This window comes from Schistocerca americana, chromosome 2 (genome assembly GCF_021461395.2).
Source record: "Schistocerca americana isolate TAMUIC-IGC-003095 chromosome 2, iqSchAmer2.1, whole genome shotgun sequence".
Taxonomy (NCBI): Eukaryota; Metazoa; Arthropoda; class Insecta; order Orthoptera; family Acrididae; genus Schistocerca; species Schistocerca americana.
Genome location: NC_060120.1, coordinates 310,578,829 through 310,597,354, shown reverse-complemented (window position 1 = coordinate 310,597,354; position 18,526 = coordinate 310,578,829). Strand labels below are relative to the sequence as shown.

The following is an 18,526-nucleotide window of genomic DNA, read 5'->3' as shown; positions in this document are numbered from 1 at the left end:
AGTGTTTAAGTTTAGGGACCGATGACCTCAGCAGCTTGGTCCCTTAGGAATTCACACACATTTGAACATTTGAACTGTCAAGTATTGCGAAAGGTGGTTGTAAAAAATGTTGCATGAAATCAATGGAAGGAATCACTCTTGAATTTCAAAGTAGTACCAGCAGTCCAGCTACCACAATGGCTCTGAGTAGTTACTTAAAAAGAATGGTTTGGTAGAGTAGCTCCTCATAAGCCAAACTTTTCGCAGTCTGCACTAAGCGACGCTTGAGGTGGTGTAAAAGGCAACGCTATTGGACAATGGATGACTGCAAATTAATGATGTGAAGTAATGAATCACGCTATACCCTGTGGAATTTCGATGGAACTATTTGGGTTTACCGAATGCCTGGAGAACGTTACCTGACATCATACATAGCGCTAAAGGTGAATTATGTTGACGTGTTTTTCGTGGTTAACGTGTGGTCCCCATGTTCCGTTTAAAACGCTAAATGGGGAAGGATACGAACATATTATTCAGCGCTGTGTTCTGCGTACAGTAGAGGACGATGATGATTATTTGTACCAGCATGACAGTGCGCCGTGGTATGAGGCACCATCTGTGAGGAAATGGTTCGTAGGCAATAACATTCCTAAAATGAACTGACGTGCCCAGAGTGCAGACTTTAATCCGGTGGCACAGGTTTGGAATGAGTTAGATCGTCGATAATGCCCCGGACTTCAGCGTCCAACAGCACTAACTTCTCAGGTTTCAACTGTCGCGGAAGAATGGGCTGATATTCCTCCAAAGACAGTCGCTCTCCTCATTGAAAGTGTCCTCAGCAGAATTCAAGCCATCATAAAGGCGAAGAATGAATCACGCCATATTAATGTTCAGTAATAGGTGTCCGGATATTTTTATCAGGTGGTGTAAGATACTGACCAACGGTCTTGCCGCTGTAGTAACACCGGTTCCCGTCAGGTCACAGAAGTTAATCGTTGTCGAGGTTGGCTAGCACTTGGATGGGTGACCGTCCGGCCTGCCGAGCGCTGTTGACAAGCGGGGTGCACTCAGCCCTTGTGAGGCAAATTGAGGAGCAGCTTGATTGGGAAGTAGCGGCTCCGGTCATGAAAACTGACAACGGCCGAGAGAGCGGTGTGCTGACCGCATGCTCCTCCATAACCGCATCCAGTGACGCCTGAGGTCTGAGGATGACACGGCGGTCGGTAGGTACCGGGCGGAGTTTAGTTTAGTGTAACTAACTGTAGAGTAAAACGCAGTACCTAGACTTTCGTAAGTCACAGTACACATTCGTTCTTACAAAAAGAAACACCCTGAAATTCCACAATTCACCCACGAAATAGCAAGTTGGAGGGGAGAAAAGCCTTTAAGCCGACATTTTGAAAGTATTGTAATGTGTCAGGTACTTTATATTTTAAAATTTTGATTTTTTTTTTGTTTTTGACTAATTCTTCTGCCAGTTTCCATAAATATTTTAAATTTTTCAGTTAAACTTAACTAAAAATGTAAGTCTTAGTAGTAGGTGTGAATTTCCCCAGTGAATGTCAAGATCAATACTCTGAGGTGCAGGACCTTAACACATACTTTTTAAAGAGATATTGTTGCGTAAGGTACTAAAAGTCAATAAGAATTAACAAAATTTGCATTTCATAAATAAATTTTAGTGTGGGCATAAAGTAGACTCCCCCCGCCATGGGTGGTGCAAGTGACTGAACGTGCGTTTTGTATTTGCGCATCAGTACCTCTCTAAAAGGTATATTGTAAAAATAAATTAACAACAATTACTGAATTTTATCTTTTTAATTTTTTTGCGGCGGGCATAAAGTATCCGCCTCTACCCCCCCCCCCCCCCCCCCCCCCGCCCCGGTAGTGCGCGTTGCGGAAAATGCGTTGGTATTGCTAGGGTTAAACCAGCAGTTTACACAAGAATCTCAAGCAAAATTCATTCTACATCGTAGGGAGGGAAGGTCAGACAACATGGAAGCATTTATTTGGTTCAAATGGCTCTAAGCACTATGGGACTTAACAGCTGTGGTCATCAGTCCCCTAGAACTTAGAACTACTTAAACCTAACTAACTTAAGGACATCACACACATCCATGCCCGAGGCAGGATTCGAACCTGCGACCGTAGCAGTCGCACAGTTCCGGACTGCGCGCCTAGAACCGCGAGACCACCGCGGCCGGCATTTATTTGGTGTGGAGCGCATTTAACTGAAGCTTCAACGCGTGGGTCACCATACAAAGTAAACAGCCCCAATTTACAACTTATTCGCACAAAACATTTATAGAAAATATGTACACGTTATGGAGAACACTTCTCTGACACTTACTGCATCTTCAAGCGATCAGTTTGTGGTAGAAAACCGACTGGTTCTAACTGCACCCGAGTGGCCGGTGAATCAAAGTCATCTACCAGATTCTCTTTGCACTGGACTATAAACCTTCCAGAATGTGAAAAACATCAAAACGATATAAGTAAGGCACACATTCTTATAATTTAAATAGTGATAGCGAAGATATTCAACCAATACCTTTTCTGAATTGCTCCTACAACCAAGAGTCAAAAACGCTCGAAAATAATCGAAGACTAAATCATCTGAAAAAGCAAACCTACATTATTCCACAACATTTTAAGACGCCTGCGGAAGACATTACCAACTTCTACGTATTCTCACACAATGCATGTACCTTCGGACGATCCAAATCCTCAAATGTGCCCATGCCTCTGGCGTCTCTCCCACCAGTGTCGTGACTGCACAAAAGTCTGCTGTCCATGCCAGGACACAGCACCCAGGTAACAGTTACTGTCAACCTTGAGTCAAGGATGCATCACAATCTCTCTGACCAGTGGCTGAGTGTGCAAAACAGAACCAGAGACACGCTACCAGTTACTTTGATACTACCGACAGAATTTTTTTAAAAGTATAGCTAGGGGACCCAAACTAGTGTTACAGAAAAAAATAGTAAAAGCACGTATTTAGATCAGAAAAACGACGGAACGATATATTATACCTTTATAGCGAGTGAGTGCTTAATACCGTTAAAACTGTGAAACGTGTTAGCACGTTAACAGCCAACGTTTTTCAGTTGTCTTCATAACTAATTGCCGCGCGGGGAGCCGTACGGTCTAGGGCGCCTTGTCACGGTTCGCGCGGCTGCTCCCGTCGGAGGTTCGAGTCCTCCCTCGGGCATGGGTGTGTGTGTTGTCCTTAGCGTACGTTAGTTTAAGTTAGATTAAGTAGTGTAGATTAAGTAGTGCGTAAGCCTAGGCACCGATGACCTCAGCAGCTTGGTCCCGTAGTCTTTACCATAAATTTCCAAATTTTTCCGTAACTAATTTCTGTTTTCTGTCGTTTCAGGTAAGCCCTACTTCTCAGACGTGCAGTGATCGAATCCCTCTTCAAATCCAGCAATGGCTCAGCAACATCGAATCACAGCAAGCTGTTGCCAGTGTCCGTGGCTACAAAGCGAATCGGTTTCGATCGCTTCAGAGGCATCCAGAATCAGCCACGTTTAGGTAGACCGTCGCAACAGTTAAAACTGTGTCGGTTAATGACTTACTCGTCCAAAATGACGGTAATATCGCCCCAAGACAGACCGGCGAGTACACAGGTACGACAGAAGCTTCTGTTCACTAATCGAATAACATTCCGAAATTACAAGACTAAAGATATCAACTGTTTATTTTCACTTTATTGATTACTATGTACAACTGTAAAATTTATTAAGGACTATATGGGGGTGTAATAGAGATTGATTTGACTGCTGGCGGCAAACCGGCTGCAAGCCAGTATTGTGTGGAGGCGGTACACACTTCGGGAATGAACACCCTCGGCGAGGTGTTCTGTGGCACAGGCTGAATCGATAAAAATCGAATGACGTTACAAGCTATAGACTGCTGTCCCACGCCATCAACTTTTGCTAGTAGGCAACGCCATGTTTAATGCGTCTTGTTGACTCCCTTTCACATACGTTATCGCATTGCACATGATGTTGCCTGCTAGCTAATTTGGCAGCTACCGGAAAAGCTGTCAATATCGCTTACTCGATATCTATCGGTTCTTCAACTGCTGTCGGTCGCCTCGTCGAGACTTAAGAGTACTTGGTTATTATTATTATAATTATTATGGGCCTGTAACCTTCAATATGGGATCACCATGAGATGAAAATCGGAACGACAGTCTACGCGCAGTACAGAAGCAATTCCGCATACATTAGGCAACGAGAAAAATGATTTTAAGTAATTGTTGACACAGATAAAATCAAGCGTTTGTATGAAATATAACAGGACGATGTAATGTGCACGTTGACTGAGACTGAAATAAACTGAATACCGTTTGACAAGCCGCTGGCTCAGGGACAAGTTTTGTAAAGTATTTACTGGCTCCATTCGTGAATACGTTAACGTAAAATATACACTCCTGGAAATGGAAAAAAGAACACATTGACACCGGTGTGTCAGACCCACCATACTTGCTCCGGACACTGCGAGAGGGCTGCACAAGCAATGATCACACGCACGGCACAGCGGACACACCAGGAACCGCGGTGTTGGCCGTCGAATGGCGCTAGCTGCGCAGCATTTGTGCACCGCCGCCGTCAGTGTCAGCCAGTTTGCCATGGCATACGGAGCTCCATCGCGGTCTTTAACACTGGTAGCATGCCGCGACAGCGTGGACGTGAACCGTATGTGCAGTTGACGGACTTTGAGCGAGGGCGTATAGTGGGCATGCGGGAGGCCGGGTGGACGTACCGCCGAATTGCTCAACACGTGGGGCGTGAGGTCTCCACAGTACATCGATGTTGTCGCCAGTGGTCGGCGGAAGGTGCACGTGCCCGTCGACCTGGGACCGGACCGCAGCGACGCACGGATGCACGCCAAGACCGTAGGGTCCTACGCAGTGCCGTAGGGGACCGCACCGCCACTTCCCAGCAAATTAGGGACACTGTTGCTCCTGGGGTATCGGCGAGGACCATTCGCAACCGTCTCCATGAAGCTGGGCTACGGTCCCGCACACCGTTAGGCCGTCTTCCGCTCACGCCCCAACATCGTGCAGCCCGCCTCCAGTGGTGTCGCGACAGGCGTGAATGGAGGGACGAATGGAGACGTGTCGTCTTCAGCGATGAGAGTCGCTTCTGCCTTGGTGCCAATGATGGTCGTATGCGTGTTTGGCGCCGTGCAGGTGAGCGCCACAATCAGGACTGCATACGACCGAGGCACACAGGGCCAACATCCGGCATCATGGTGTGGGGAGCGATCTCCTACACTGGCCGTACACCACTGGTGATCGTCGAGGGGACACTGAATAGTGCACGGTACATCCAAACCGTCATCGAACCCTTCGTTCTACCATTCCTAGACCGGCAAGGGAACTTGCTGTTCCAACAGGACAATGCACGTCCGCATGTATCCCGTGCCACCCAACGTGCTCTAGAAGGTGTAAGTCAACTACCCTGGCCAGCAAGATCTCCGGATCTGTCCCCCATTGAGCATGTTTGGGACTGGATGAAGCGCCGTCTCACGCGGTCTGCACGTCCAGCACGAACGCTGGTCCAACTGAGGCGCCAGGTGGAAATGGCATGGCAAGCCGTTCCACAGGACTACATCCAGTATCTCTACGATCGTCTCCATGGGAGAATAGCAGCCTGCATTGCTGCGAAAGGTGGATATACACTGTACTAGTGCCGACATTGTGCATGCTCTGTTGCCTGTGTCTATGTGCCTGTGGTTCTGTCAGTGTGATCATGTGATGTATCTGACCCCAGGAATGTGTCAATAAAGTTTCCCCTTCCTGGGACAATGAATTCACGGTGTTCTTATTTCAATTTCCAGGAGTGTATTTGGACTGGATTAATTGTAAAAAATCAATTTCTTTGCGTCTTCGTCTAAAACTCCTTCGTCATTTCAAGTTAGTTATTTATACACATTCATCATCAGTATTAGTTTATTACTTTGCGTCTCCATTCATAGTGGTCCATTGCTCGCGTCCAGCACATTATCCATGATCTGAAATCTCTTCCTCCCTCGCCTTCGCTTGCACAAACCGCTCTAAGACTGTTTTTATAGCCCCATTCTTCTTCCTAAATATATGTCCTATTCACTTTGTTGTACTTCTTCGTATTACACTCTGCAACTGTGTCTGCTTCCCTAATCCTCTCAGCACCTCTACAGTTGTCATCCTATTCATCCAACTTATTTCTCAGTTATTCCTAACATCTCAAAAGCCTGTAACCTTGCCCAATCTTTCTTCTGTATTACACACGTTTCAGCAGAATACGGAAGGACACTCCATACAAAACAATTTATAAATATTTTCTTCAAATATTCGTCCACACTGGTACAGAAAGCTCTCCTTTTCTTACAAAATGTCTCTTTCAACTTTCTATCATGGTTTTAATTTCTTCGTTGCACTTTCAGTAGCTATTATTCCGTAACTCTTCTATTTTTAGCTTCAATGACATCCACTATTTCCTGCAATTTTTTTCATCCGTTACTAGAAGAACCATGTTGTCTGCAAATCTGATTCCATATTCTTCTTCCTCCAAGTTTTACCCCTTTGTCATCTTAAAATCAATGGCACATGTGGAGCAATCGTAACAGATCTTTAGAACAGAAAAAAACAGCCTTGGCTGCACAAGATAGGTTTATTCAATCTTCAAATGTGACGCGTTTCTTCTGTTCTAGGTATCATCAGACAATCCGGGGAAATTACAAATTGTTGTGTAAGGAAAGGCAATAATAAATGAATAAATTAAAAATAACAGGAGCAAGACATACACCGATTGGACTGTGTTTCAGGGAGTATAAATTTCACTTCATAAAATATTGCACCATAGCTGAACTTACCGCTAAAAACTTCTTGCTAATCGTAACCGAGGCGTCAGACGTGATTACGAGTGTCAGAGAACTAGGAGATAACAGCTGAATAGCCACTGTCACTGCTTTATTGCATCACCTAGAAGCAACACGAAACAGATAATGCTAACAGGAAAAAGTAAGCTACTAATGCGTGCAAGGAGTACCTGACCTAGGCGAATAGGTATATTCAGTGAGCAGAAACAACTCAAGAGAATATGAAGTAACGAAGCCAGGAGCAACGCTAAACAGGAAAACTGTAACGAAGACAGCTTACCCACGAAGAAACCGCCCCATGAACAAAAATATGGTCCATTTACAATATGTGAGCACACGCTGTCACGCCGGCAACTAGACTGACAAACAAGGGTCAAGGCCCCGTGGAGCCACAGTGAGAAAAGACTCACAAGGTGGCGCGCTAAAACTTTAACTAATGGCTAAGAGTTAAATAAAATAGTCAATAAGTAATATAAGTGGAGAACATCATTTAAAGCCTAGTAGCCGGTATGACAGCGCGTGCTCACAGTATTGTCTTTTTCTTTCATTTGTCATCTAGTGAGCATACGTATTAAGGAGTTGCAATTAGAATAGTCTAAATTTTAAAAGACGTTTACGAAAAATCTAAGCCACGGAACTTATTAAATCTGCAAATTGTCGAATTCGCTCTAGGTAAGTTAAGTGGTAGACTTTACGGATGTAGATAGATTTTCGATCACAGGATCCCACGCTCTTGATATCGAAGATCATTTGCAGAATATGTGTGATGATCTAAGAAATTTCTGTTCTCCACAAAGTTTTCTTGTTGAAATTACCTGTACTGAAAACTAGTTGTTTCATTCCGATTCCGAGAACAAAGAGGAAAGAGGCTATGCAAGGGAGACGTTCAGGATGGATTCATCGAAAAAGACCACAGTTTGCAGGTCACGTAAGAAATCGATGGCGACTTCTAGAGGAATCCCACAGGGGTGATTTGGTAGGCTTGTTCGAACGATGGACTAACGTTACCTTTGCTGGCAAGTTGAAACGTATGTTGCGAACAAAGACACAAGCGTTGCACGCAATGGACGGAGTTGCATCGCTGTTATGCAATGCCACATGTTACTCACATTGACTATCAAGAATGGATAGTGGCGCCACATCTCCCATACAGTCCCATACTAACACCATATGTATTATGTCTGTTAGACGATTGAAGGGCAGCTCACGTAGAGAAACAGTTTCGAAATGACAGCGAACTCATTCAATTCGTACGTGGGACAAAATGGTGTATATAATAATTCTTAAGAGTTTTATGTACGGGTTCCGGTGTCGTATAAACAAAAAATGGCTTCAGTGCAGGGAATCGAATGGATAATATTGAAACGCCCTGTCGGCAGGACAGAACAGGTAGTTGGAATTGTGGAAAGGGGCCAGAAGGGGGCTGTCAGTTACACTCAAACACATATAACTTTATCTAGTTGTCCAAACAGTACAGCAAAAATTTTGAACTGAGCTATCGGCTGAATAGGCCACACTATCTTATACCTTAAGGGCACAACCACTTAAATTTACAAACTGCTGAAAGCCATTAACTTAAAACTCAGACTCAAAACAGAATATTTAGAAGGCAGAAGGCCTCACGTAAGTAAGTTCTATAACTTGGCTGAAGGGCCAGCAAATCTAACACTTGAAAAGCAAACGTTTAATTTAAAGACGGCTGAAGGCCCATGATTTAAGACTGCAGGTAAAATTAATTTAAAAAAAACACAAGGCAGAAGGCCTTATCTTCAATTAGGCTGAAGGCCCCGCACAGTTTGATACTTGAAAGACAAGAACTTGAATTTATAAACGGCTGAAGACCGATTACTTAAAACAACTAAAAATAATTTTTAGTAGGCAGAAGGCCCAAAGCTTTATATTTAAGCAATATTTTACACAGGCTGAAGGCCGAAACAATCTAAGATTTAACAAGTAAGGAACCCAAATTTTAAAGCGGCTGAAGGCCCATTATTGAAAAACACAACTACAATAAATTTTCAAAAGACAGAAGGTCCAAAGCTTTATCCAAAAGAAATATTTTAAATGAAGCTGAAGGCCCAAACAATGCAAGACTTGACAAGTAAGGAACTTCCACATTTAAAGCGGCTGAAGGCCCGTTATTTAAAACCCAACTAAAATCATACAAATTTAAACCATCGGCTATAAGCAATTAAAATCACAATCAAACTCCAATAAGAAAAAGCAGTATAGCCAGCGGCGCTCAGAAGTTTCCGGGGGTCGGTCTGCACTTGAAATATTAGCGTTCGCTTAGGCGAGACAGGTAGTCGGCTCAACTATATCCGATCCGCCGGCAACCCAACCAAGAGACAGTCAACGGACCCACCGACAAGACGACTCCATTTCCACTCGACCAGTGCACAAGGAACTCCAAAGCCAAAACGTAAAAGGCGTAGCCGCCCACAACCAAGTATGCATAAGCTGTCTACACACACAGCAACAACACAGTAAGGAAAGGACACTGCCTGAATTTTACATCAGCAGCCAGGGCAGGTAACCGGAACACTAACGGCCACAAGGCAGAAAGTTCCGCTGGTGAACTTGGACCTCAAATAACCAAAATACAGGTAAACTCCACCGGATAGTGGCCAAACTGTCACCAACTCGAACACTCGCTGTTGCTCACGGGAATACCCCCAACAGCCAACCACGAAAACCAACGGCAAAATGTGAACAGTCTGGCTTCGGTAATTAAATCACCACTTAACTTTGATATCCTGGGTCAGTGAGCCACGAACCCCGTAGCAATCGGAACAGCTCCCACACACTCCGACACTGCGTAGAGACCGCCAGCGGGCCCGGCCCACTGCGCCGCGCGGAGATTTCCTGTCTGATCCGCACCAACCGACCGACTCACTGCCAGTACGCCGTCAACATTTAAAACAAGTTACCAGTGGAAATGACACCAACTAAACACACAGTTTGACAAACACTTGCACGAGGACTGGACTTGATCGACACTAAGTAGTGGCTGTGCAATCACGAAGACAAATCGGTAGTCGATTCACGCTCACACAGCCAACCCATAAGCGATCAGCGAGCCAATTCACGTCGTCCGGTAGGACGACCGAACGACGATCCACGATGACCGTCCCCAGCTCAAGTGATGTGTGGTGGCAACGGTCGGGCGAGCCATGGACATGCAGGCCTCACTGCTGCTCCAACCTGACAGAACTAGTGCCGCGTTCCAGCTCCCCGACTGGCAGGTCCAAACCACACTCCTGGCGCGTTCTAACTGACTCCACGACAGACGACAATGGGAAGTAATAGCAGTGCAGCAAAGATAACACATGAGGGCTATATCGACAGGCGCTGCTGCTGTCGCTCTCCGGCAGACAAAGCAGCAACTCAGTGACAACAGACATTAAAACTAACATAACGAGGTGGGAGCACGCAAAAAAACGGGATGTAAAATAAGTGATGGCACGAGAGCGAGCCAAGCACGGCTCAAATACAGGGTGTTACAAAAAGGTACGGCCAAACTTTCAGGAAACATTCCTCACACACAAATAAAGAAAAGATGTTATGTGGACATGTGTCCGGAAACGCTTAATTTCCATGTTAGAGCTCATTTTAGTTTCGTCAGTATGTACTGTACTTCCTCGATTCACCGCCAGTTGGCCCAATTGAAGAAAGGTAATGTTGACTTCGGTGCTTGTGTCGACATGCGACTCATTGCTCTACAGTACTAGCATCAAGCACAGCAGTACGTAGCATCAACAGGTTAGTGTTCATCACGAACGTGGTTTTACAGTCAGTGCAATGTTTACAAATGCGGAGTTGGCAGATGCCCGTTTGATGTATGGATTAGCACGGGGCAATAGCCGTGGCGCGGTACGTTTGTATCCAGACAGATTTCCAGAACGAAGGTGTCCCGACAGGAAGACGTTCGAAGCAATTGATCGGCGTCTTATGGAGCACTGAACATTCCAGCCTATTACTCGCGACTGGGGAAGACCTAGAACGACGAGGACACCTGCAATGGACGAGGCAATTCTTCGTGCAGTTGACGATAATCCTAATGTCAGCGTCAGAGAAGTTGCTGCTGTACAAGGTAACGTTGACCACGTCACTGTATGGAGAGTGATACGGGAGAACCAGTTGTTTCCGTACCATGTACAGCGTGTGCAGGCACTATCAGCAGCTGATTGGCCTCCACGGGTACACTTCTGCGAATGGTTCATCCAACAATGTGTCAATCCTCATTTCAGTGCAAATGTTCTCTTTACGGATGAGGCTTCATTCCAACGTGATCAAATTGTAAATTTTCACAATCAACATGTGTGGGCTCACAAGAATCCACACGAAATTGTGCAATCACGTCATCAACACAGATTTTCTGTGAACGTTTGGGCAGGCATTGTTGGTGATGTCTTGATTGGGCCCCATGTTCTTCCACCTACGCTCAATGGAGCACGTTATCATGATTTCATACGGGACACTCTACCTGTGCTGCTAGAACATGTGCCTTTACAAGTACGACACAACATGTGGTTCATGCGCGATGGAGCTCCTGCACATTTCAGTCGAAGTGTTCGTACGCTTCTCAACAACAGATTCGGTGACCGATGGATTGGTAGAGGCGGACCAATTCCATGGCCTCCACGCTCTCCTGACCTCAGCCCTCTTGACTTTCATTTATGGGGGCATTTGAAAGCTCTTGTCTACGCAACCCCGGTACCAAATGTAGAGACTCTTCATGCTCGTATTGTGGACGGCTGTGATACAATACGCTATTCTCCAGGGCTGCATCAGCGCATCAGGGATTCCATGCGACGGAGGGTGGATGCATGTATCCTCGCTAACGGAGGATATTTTGAACATTTCCTGTAACAAAGTGTTTGAAGTCACGCTGGTACGTTCTGTTGCTGTGTGTTTCCATTCCACGATTAATGTGATTTGAAGAGAAGTAATAAAATGAGCTCTAATATGGAAAGTAAGCGTTTCCGGACACATGTCCACACAACATATTTGCTTTATTTGTGTGTGAGGAATGTTTCCTGAAAGTTTGGCCGTACCTTTTTGTAACACCCCGTATATTAAGTGACTTTTCCAAAGGACGAAACCTTCTGACTATAGCGTTTAATGAAACCTTCTGCCTATAGCGTTTAATGTTCATAGTGTTTACGTTTACCGAGCTACATGTTGATTGTGAGTCACTTCATGGCCACACACACACACACACACACACACACACACACACACACACACACAAGACGCAAGCGTGCCTCACCACCCACCATCCCTTCGTCCCCACCCTAACATACCACTCTACTTTCACCTCCTACAGCTCCCGTGATCCCTCAGTCAGTCTTATAGCATGTGTATGTACATGGTCCACTCTCTTTAATGTGACTACTGCCTATATTCGTTAACGTACGATAACCACTCACAGACTGCAGGGGGTGGTAGCCTACTAGCAGTTCAGGATATACGAAACGTGTCGCGTGCAGTCGTTGTTGTAAAGCGGAATCGGAACGATTTACCTAACATGCAAAACGGAATGATGGGAGCATTTCCAAGTCGGTTGCGTTTGTAAACTGTTCGCGGGTCGCCGTGGTTGAAGTATTCCGTGCTCCGCAAAATGGCTCTATCCAAAACTGGCACTTAGGTAATTGTGGTGCGCCACTGGCCACAGATGACAGGGGTGGACGACGACTGCGGATACCTGTACGTGCGAATAGATGGGCAACTGTTAAGCAAGTGCCCGCCAAGATGAACGAAGGCGCTACCAACAGTGTCTCCTCAACGAACGTCCAGCGAATGTTGCTGAGTATGGGCCTCCGCAGCAGGCGCCTGTTTCATATTCCCGTACTGACTGCTGTTCATCAACGACGAAGGCTGAAATTCGCACCCAAGTACAGCAACCGGACGTCCACTGAGCGGCTTTTTCAGATGAATCACATTTTATTCTTCATCGGGCAGATGACCGTTGACGTGAAACGTCTGAAAGCGAACACCTTGCAACAATCGCCGGAAGGATCCTGACCGGAGGAGGGAGCGTTATGACCTGGGAAATGTTTTCATGGCGTTCCCTGGGTGATCTCATCTTTGTGGAAGACACAATAAACCAATACAAGTATGTATCTATACTTGGGGGACCTTGTCCATCCCTACATGCAGTTTATTTTTCCTCGACGCTGTGGTATATACCAGCAGGACAATACTTCCGTGGTTCTAAGAGCACCACGATGAGTTTGCCGTACTCCTCTGGCTACCAAAGTCCCCGGACTTAAATCCAATCGAGAATTTGTGGGACCTCCTCGATCGGACTGTTCGCGTCACGGATCCTCAACGGAGAAACCTAGCACAGTTGGCCACAGCACTGTAATTGGCGTGGCTCCACATCTCTGTCGGTACCTCCCGGAACATCACTGACTCTGAAAATGCTGAAAAAGGTGGTTACTCACGCATTTCACATGCGGTGCACGTTAATGCGACTGGACAGTGTCAGTAGTTTCCTCCAGGATCTATGTTCTTGTTGTTGTACTCGTACTATCCAAAACCAGAAGTAGCTAAACGAGCGCTGCGAAGTCTGCAACAATCCGACGCCTGGAGTTCATTAGCATCGATCATTCGCCATTCTCATCGTGCAGTCCCGATTTGGCCCCATCCGATTTTCATCTCTTTCCAAAACGTAAAGAAAACCTTCGAGAATTTCACTTCGATAGCGGTGAAGTCGTGTAAGCAGAGGTGAGGTTGTGACTCCATCAGTACAGTCAAACATTCTACAGTGACGGTATCAACAAATTGGTCTCTGGGAGAAATTTGTTCGTCGCCAGGGTAGCTATATTGAGAAATAAATATGTAGGCTTGAAGAATAAAGATGTAGAATGTTAATAATCTTTGTTTTACTTAAAAAGCTTTAAGAGTTGAGGCATAAAAAATTCGGAGCCATTACTTTTCAGCACGTCGTCGTATTCCGAAAATGGCAGAAACATTGCATATGTTACAAAGGTGATGGTGCTCAAAAGATCTGGGTAAGAAGTAGTAATTTTAATTAATATATCCCGGTAACTTTCTTGTACCAGCTCGTAGATGCGCTGAACACTGTTGTCTTCCACGTTGGAAACTATCATTACAGTGTCGATATCGATGGGTGTTCGATTAAGACACAAAGGAGTGACAGACATTGGCTACGAGTGGGAATTGATCTAAATCAGGAAAGTTGAAAATCAGTGCCAGTCCGGGATTCGAATCCGGATCTCCTTCTTATTAGGCAAATGCTCTGACTACTGCGCCATCCGGACACAATGGTCAATGCAACTGCACGGACTAATGTAGCATGCCTCTCCCAGACCCAGATTCTCAACTTATCCACACACTACTAACGTGTATATAATACACTACTAGCCATTAAAATTGCTACACCACGAAGATGACGTGCTACAGACGCGTAATTTAACCGACAGGAAGAAGATGCTGTGATATGCAAATGATTAGTTTTTCACAGCATTCACAAAAGGTTGGCGCCGGTGGCGACATCTACAACGTGCTGACATGAGAAAAGTTTCCAACCGATTTCTCATACACAAACAGCAGGTGACCGGCGTTGCCTAGTGAAACGTTGTTGTAATGTCTCGTGTAAGGAGGAGAAATGCGTACCATCACGTTTCCGACTTTGATAAAGGTCGGATTGTAGCCTATCGCGATTGCGGTTTATCGTATCGCGACATTACTGCTCGCGTTGGTCGAGATCCAATGACTGTTAGCAGAATATGGAACCGGTGGGTTCAGGAGGGTAAGACGGAATGCCGTGCTGGATCCCAAAGGCCTCGTATCACTAGCAGTCGAGATGACAAGTATCTTCAGAATGAGATTTTCACTCTGCAGTGGAGTGTGCGTTGATATGAAACTTCCTGGCAGATTAAAACTGTGTTCCGGACCGAGACTCGAACTCGGGACCTTTGCCTTTCGCGGGCAAATGCTCTACCACCTGAGCTACCGAAGCACGACTCATGCACGGTCCTCACAGCTTCAATTCTGCCAGTATCTCGTCTCCTACCTTCCAAACTTTACAGAAACTCTCCTGCGAAAGTTTGGAAGGTAGGAGACGAGATACTGGGAGAAGTGAAGCTGTGCGGACCGGACATTAGTCGTGCTTCGGTAGCTCAGATGGTAGAGCACTTGCCCGCGAAAGGCAAAGGTCCCGAGTTTGAGTCTCGGTCGGGCACACAGTTTTAATCTGCCAGGAAGTTTCATGACAGATATCTTATCAGCGTAGCTGTAACGGATCGTGCAGCCACGTCTCGATCCCTGAGTCAACCGATGGGGACGTTTGCAAGGCAACAACCATCTGCACGAACAGTTCGACGAAGTATGCAGCAGCATGGACTATGAGCTCGGAGACCGTGGCTGCGGCTACCCTTGACGCTAAATTACAGACAGGAGCGCCTGTGGTGGTGTACTCAACGACGAACATGGGTGCACGAATGGCAAAACGTCATTTTTTCGGATGAATACAGCACCATGATGGTCGCATCTGTGTTTGGCGACATGGCGGTGAACGCACATTGGAAGCGTTTATTCGTCATCGCCATACTGGCGTATCACCAGGCGTAATGGTATGGGGTGCCATTGGTTACACGTCTCGGTTACCTCTTGTTCGCATTGAGAGCACTTTGAAAAGTGGACGTTACATTTCGGATGTGTTACGACCCGTGGCTCTACCCTTCATTCGGTCCCTACATTTCAGCAGGATAACGCTCGACCGCCTGTTGCAGGTCCTGTACGGGCCTTTCTGGAGACACAAAATGTTCGACTGCTGCCTTGGGCAGCACATTCTCCAGATCTCTCACCAATTGAAAACGTCTGGTCAATGGTGGCCGAGCAATCGGCTCGTCACAATACCCCAGTCACTGCTCTTGATGAACTGTGGTATCGTGTTGAAGCTGCATGGGCAGCTGTACCTGTACACGCCATCCAAGCTCTGTTTGGCACAATGCCCAGGCGTATCAAGGCCGTTATTACGGCCAGAAGTGGTTGTTCTTGGTAGTGATTTCTGAGGATCTATGCGCCCAAATTGCGTGAAAATGTAATCACATGTCAGTTCTAGTATAATATATTTGTCCAATGAATACCCGTTCATCATCTGCATTTCGTCTTGGTGTAGCAATTTTAATGGCCAGTAATGTAATAATCAGTGGAACATCTGGTCTCACTGCCAGTCTGGATCGGACACAGGAAACTGTATTGAACGGAACTACTGAGCTATTCCGGACTAAGGGCGCCGTCGATGTGCGCGTCATCGTGCAACTGTTTTCAAGAGGAATACTAATATTGAAACGAAGAGTGGCACTGAAGTGGGTGTAGAAAAAAATAAACTGGAAGGAGTTGCTAATACTTTTCTTGATGGACCACGTGTATTTGTAGGCTGTAATTTTAATATTAGTATCGCCAATAATGGCACCTTCAGTCATGATGACAGTTGGTTTACTGTTGCCGTTGTAAGAGCTGGTAGTACTGCTCCTGCCGCTGCTGGCTTGGAGGGTTTTGATTCATGTACTATAATTTCTTGTCGCACCTATCATATTGGTGAAGTAGCAAGTAAAGAGACTCTCTGTGCTCGTTTGCAGACCTAGGGCAGAGAGTACTGAAGGTGTGTGTACTTGGTTTACGTGTCACGGACGTTGTGAAAATTCGACTGTTGTTGTCTCAGGTACTCTCGTCCGCTGCCTTGCCGAAAGCCCGGGAGGTGGTCGGTCGCATCAGTGGGAGTGGCGCCCCGGTGTGGCGCGCACGCCCCTCGTAGCTCGCCCTGCCCCGCCCCGCCCCGGAACTGCGCTGGCGGCGCCTGGGCGTTCCCACCCAGCAAGCCGATTGCATTCTGCCGGCTGTCTCAACCGTCACTGCCTCTGTTTGCTGTACACGCCTTTCGAATGTCATACGCTTTATTTTTACATTACTAAACTCGCCAGACGAAATGCCCATCACTACCTTTCAAGAGGACACCTTGGAGATGTTTAGATGATGTAGAACTCTTAGTCCACGAGCATGTGACTCTTCACCGCTGGCGCAAGTCGTGGTTGTGAAGTAGGACTGGCGGTTATCGCTAAAATAACCAGTATCTGGTTACACCACTTTTTTCATCTCAAGTTCAAAAATGTTCGAAAGTGTGTTAATTCGTAAGGGACCAAACTGCTTAGGTCGAACAACACAAACACTTATGCCCGAGGAAGGAGTCGAACCTCCGGCGAGAAGGCATCTCAAGTTTAAACTGAGTCCTGCAACCGCTCAAAATAACCAGTTTCTGAAACAACCAGTTTCCGATATAAGAACGCAGGCTTCTGCGGCCGGTGCCATAGTGATTAAAATTCTTCTGGGTATTATGCCGCGTCATTGCTAAAAAACTGACAGCAATAATAATCTAAAACCGACGTTTCGGCCGAATTGCAACGGCCTTCCTCAGGGCACGACTGGTTTTGCATGGGGATAGGTGCTTCTATTTATTACAGACTATCGATGTCTGACGTCACTGTTGTAAAACTTTTAATTGGCCCTCTAATATGAATGGCTAGTCATGACGTAATGGAAGATGGAAGGAAAGAGGCTATTCGTGGATGTCCATGTTGTCATCGATTGGTAGCTGTCCGCCAATCAGCGTTCGGCTTCTGGCCGGCAAGTTTTCCTCCTGGTGTGCGCGGAAGTGGACTGACAGTTGCTCTACAGCTGTTTGTGCAGATACGTCCGAGTCCCGTGTAGCTTCTGCCCCGCGACCGCTCGAGGCCCGTTGGACTGGGATGGCTGGCAGTCAGGACGCCGGGAGGTTGTCGCCATCTTCTCTGTTGATGTTGTCAGGCTGCTTAATAATTTCGATCGCCTCCCGTATTGGATTCCCGGCGGGGTCAGGGATTTTTCCTGCCTCGAGATGACTGGGTGTTGTTGTGTCCTCTTCGTCATCATCGTTCATCCCCATTACGGTCGGAGGAAGGCAATGGCAAACCACCTCCACTAGGACCTTGCCTAGTACGGCGGTGCGGGTCTCCCGTATCGTTCCCCTACGCTCCGTCACGGAGTATGGGACTTCATCATCATCATCATCATCCTGTATTTTGCGTTTCGCATGCACGATTCTTTCGCCAGTACTCGGGCTTCCTGGAACCTGATGGATTGTCCAGAGTCACGGTGGTATTCCACTATCGCCGATTGATTATGTTGTTGTGATTTAAATTTATTGTGTTGTTGCATAATATCCAGAATAACCAGTTTCTGATTTTTTGCTGTTATTTGCAGTACGTCAGTGAAATTATAAATACATCAAATTTATCTTCCCTTCCATGGAACAATGTGTATTTTTTCCTCCTTATACACTCTGAGACGAAACGACGCACCGCCAAGGAGTTATCCGCATGGGACGGAAATGGGTAGATATGACATACATTTACAGACCAACAGATGTTTACAATTCCAGAAAAATTGGATGATTTCTTCAAGAGAAGAGCTTCACAAACTGAGCAAGTCAATACCGCGTTGGTCCACCTCTGGTCGTTATACAAGCAGTTACTCGGCTTGGCGCTGATTGACAGACTTGTTGAATGTCCTATTGAGGAATGTCGTGCCAAATTCTGTCCAATTGGCGCGTTGTATCGTCAAAATTGTGATCTGGTTGTAGTGTCCTGCCCATAATGCTCCAAAC

The 18,526-nt window shown here is 46.2% G+C and overlaps 1 protein-coding gene and 1 non-coding gene across 2 annotated transcripts in view; one reads left to right on the top strand and one right to left on the bottom strand.

Moving 5' to 3' along the window:
• LOC124595216 (leucine-rich repeat-containing G-protein coupled receptor 5-like) overlaps positions 1-18,526 on the top strand; it is a 377,880-nt gene that overhangs the window by 86,187 nt on the left and 273,167 nt on the right. The gene's annotated exons all lie outside the window — the stretch shown is intronic.
• Positions 14,768-14,842, bottom strand: Trnas-cga. Its single transcript has one exon. It is a non-coding gene; the product is annotated as a tRNA-Ser (tRNA).